Genomic DNA, 3,585 nt, shown 5'->3' with positions numbered 1-3,585 from the left:
AAATTAACATTTGAATCTGTAGACTTAGCACAGCAGATGGCCTTCCCTAATGTGTGTGGGCCCCATTCAGTCAATCTAATGCTTGCCTAGAACAAAAGCCTGGATAACAAAGAACTTCGTCTGCCTGAATGCTGAGCTGAGAAGTCAATTTTCTCTTGCCCTCAGATTCGAACTTAGATCTTTGGCTCTTTTTATTTCTCAGGCCTTTAGACTCACTGGAACTACACCACCAGCTTTTTGGGGTCTCCAGCTTGCTACTGTAAACCTCTGGATTTTTCAGCTTTCATGAGGTGAGCCAATCCCAGAAGAACCCTGACTAATACATGCAGTAATTGCAAACTCCTTTGCAACTTTTTCCTGTGTGTTCCTAGTTTGCCTTCAATCCCTTGATAACCACAAAAAAACTGAAGCGAATAACAAACTCATATACGTCTTAGGAACTCAAGGTGAAATTGACCACATAATTTATCTTTCAACTGGGAAGATTTTGATAGTAAAAGGAGTGTTAAGATGACTCTGATTATGCATATTTCTGAATATATTTATTGAAAGCACATGTTTATTTTGTTGGTGAAACTGGAAAATTATTCTATTCAAAATGGTTTTCAAAGTGGAATTCCTTATTAAATTAAAATAAATTAAAAGTATCCATTAAATAAAAAATGTGCTAAAAACAGAGTATGTGAGTGCAAGTTTAGCATATATTCACCACCATTCAACAATGCCAGACTATTTCCTTTTCCCTAATTGGGCAGATGCAGAATGATATATCATCATGAATTTTACTATGAATTTCATGCTAGCTAATGAGCTTGAGTAGCTCCTCAGTACACCATTTAGTCAAATTGTGTTTTGTTTTCTGTCTTAAAACACAGGATCAATGATCACTTCATTCAGTCTGAAGAGGCAGCTCCCATCACTTGAATGTGAAGAACTTCTCTTTGTTTCCTTAATTTGCATTTTCCCTTTTCCTCTATTCTCTCAACTGCAACCTTTCCTTCACCATGCAAACCTCCTATGGTGTTTGATGTTACTATTTCATTTCAGTCTTTCCAATAAAACATGTTCAAATACACATGTTCATGTGTATTTCAAATTTACGTAAGTTGTATTGACCTTTGTCTACTCCCAACTTTTTTTACTCAGGTCAATTTTTTTTCCTAAGATCTCTCCATGTTTCTGTGTGTAGAAATAATTTCTTGTTCTATAATAGACAAATAGGACTATATTAAATGAAAAAGCTTCTGCACAGCAAAGGAAATAATTAACAGAGTGAAGAGACAACTTGATGAATGGGAGAAAATATTTGCAAACTATTTATCTGACAAAGGATCCAGTGTGCAAGGAACCCAAAACATTCAGCACCAAAAAAAAAAAAAAAATTATAACATTAAAAATTAAGCAAAGACCTGCTGGTCAGTATGGTAATCGCCACTTTCTGGATTCCAGCAGTTAAGAGCTGCACCTAGCCTCTACTGCTTTGGGGCGTCTTTATGAATATTTGAGCCCAAAACTGTGACTGCCTTTTTCACTGTCAGCTGTGGCATGCAGAGAACAGTTATGACCGAATTTGTTAGTGATGCTGGTGCCTGCCTTTCCAAAGCATTCTGAATGGCCTTGGTAAATAATGTGTCCTCTGGGCATTCCCAGGCAACACAAAACTTAGGTGAATTTTCTGGTCTTATGCAATATGTTCATTCCAGAATTCTCATTTCTCTCAATCGTCAGTCTTCTAATATCTTCCAAGGCAACTGAGGCATTTCCACATGAATCTGTTGTGGCCATCTCTTCTAAAGTCCACTCTAGCAGCGAGTTTCCCCTTCAGTGTATGGTCAATTTCAAGTTCTCCACATCGGCTGATGCAGGGTGTCACCTTTAGTTATGGTCCTGTCAGCTTGGGGAAGAGGTGGGCCACTCTCCAGGAGCAAACTATTGTTTTGTGGCATAGAGGCCTCTGCAGCCACAACTTCCAGCTTGAAGGTGGGCTTAGTTTTCACCAGGGAAGAAAAGAATGGTTTGCTTCTGCCAGCCCTGAGGGCTGCGGGAAAGAGGGTAGGTGTTTGTAGAGTCAATGTCCTCAGGAGGATATATCCAGATGTTGCTGTAAAACTCCAAGTTCAAGCTTGTGTACCGAATGCACAGCTGATGCAAACACACTGACATACAGGTGTTTGGAAAAAAAAGGTTTATTCAATTTGGCCGAAGTGAGAAGGTGGTGGGAAGGGACAAGATCTCACAAATACACTTTAACATAAAGAAGAAGTGCAGAGTTTTTGTACAGCTAGAGAGTAAGTTGGGGGAGTTTCAGGGAACCAAGAGGAAAAGTCTGTGTTGTTTCAGTCTTAGATTAACACCTTGGGCAACCAGACTTGTGGATGTCAGCAGCTGGTTCTTAAATGCACTCATTCCTTCTGCAAAGATTTTTCATCACCCTGAAGTCATCTTTTCTGCTTCACAAAGAAAGAGTACATCAGCAGGGAGCTTACCACCAGCAACTGGTGACCATGAGCAAGCAGTTAAAGCCTGAGGGCAAAAGCACATTGAGAGGCTCTTATTTCTGGCACATAGTCAAGAAGCAAAGGGAGGACCTGTGGTGGGTCACAGAACTTCACCTGTGTCTTATAATTATCTTTTTCCTTGAATTAGTAAACGTTGCTATTGAGTACAATCTCTGAGCCCTATTAGTCTGACTTGACATTGTCACTTTCTGTGTTATCTTCATTCTGTTAGTAAAATAAAACTTTTTCTAATAGTTAAATGTATAATTTAGTGTCACCTTTTGCTTCAAACAGAAAATAAGCTAATTTCAAAATTTAAGTAAGTTCTTTTTACTTTAGCTCTAAGTTGAAATAGCATCAAGTTCATGATTATAGCCAAAATGATATTCAAATCTATAAATAAAAATAGCAGGCATACTTGTTATTATATGTCCACCTTTAGCATAAAAAAATAACAAAATGTTTGTGGCTATTAAGTAATATTTGAAAAGCAAAAGTAGTCAAAAGGTTGTCACAAGGTTGTGTAGTCAAGTTCTTAGTTATCTGTGACTGACCATTGGTGTCATAATGCTGTCTTGATATTGAAAAGTACAATATAAGATCTTTTTGTGAAATTTATGTTAAATTTACTTTAAAAAGTTTAAGAATAAATATCATGGTAGAACAATATTTTTGCTAAATTAGGAAAATGGCAAAGCATACTTACCTGTCAGGGGAGATATAATGATCATGAAGTTGGTTTCCCAAGGGCCAGGCTTACCCATTGCTCCCTGGAGGTGCTGACCCTTGCAATTTCCCCAAATGTGGGAAACTAAACTGCATAATTTGCGGTAGTGGGGCACTGCATTCAGAAAAAAAAGATGAAGTAGGCATTGGTTATTGCACACATATAGTTTATAAGTCCACCATGCTCTGTTTTCTTAAGTCAGATAAAATAGAAGCCATAGTTGTTGTGAGAAGACCTTGCAACAGTTCACAGAGCAATACAGTTTAGGGCCAAGAAAATGAGATTCAGATGGGGAAGAGAAATGTAGGAGTCACCCTAGCTAAAACTCTCATTCCCTAAAGTGCCAGTAGCTCTTGTGTA

At 38.0% G+C, this 3,585-nt stretch overlaps 1 pseudogene; it reads left to right on the top strand.

Moving 5' to 3' along the window:
* The first annotated feature begins 3,196 nt into the window (after positions 1-3,196).
* LOC118144039 (U1 spliceosomal RNA) lies at positions 3,197-3,347 on the top strand (annotated as a pseudogene).
* The last annotated feature ends 238 nt before the right edge of the window (positions 3,348-3,585 follow it).

The sequence above is a fragment of the Callithrix jacchus genome, chromosome 11 (assembly GCF_049354715.1).
Source record: "Callithrix jacchus isolate 240 chromosome 11, calJac240_pri, whole genome shotgun sequence".
NCBI classification, from domain to species: domain Eukaryota; kingdom Metazoa; phylum Chordata; class Mammalia; order Primates; family Cebidae; genus Callithrix; species Callithrix jacchus.
Note: the sequence above shows the minus strand (reverse complement) of the source record. Positions and strands in the feature narration are given on the sequence as shown.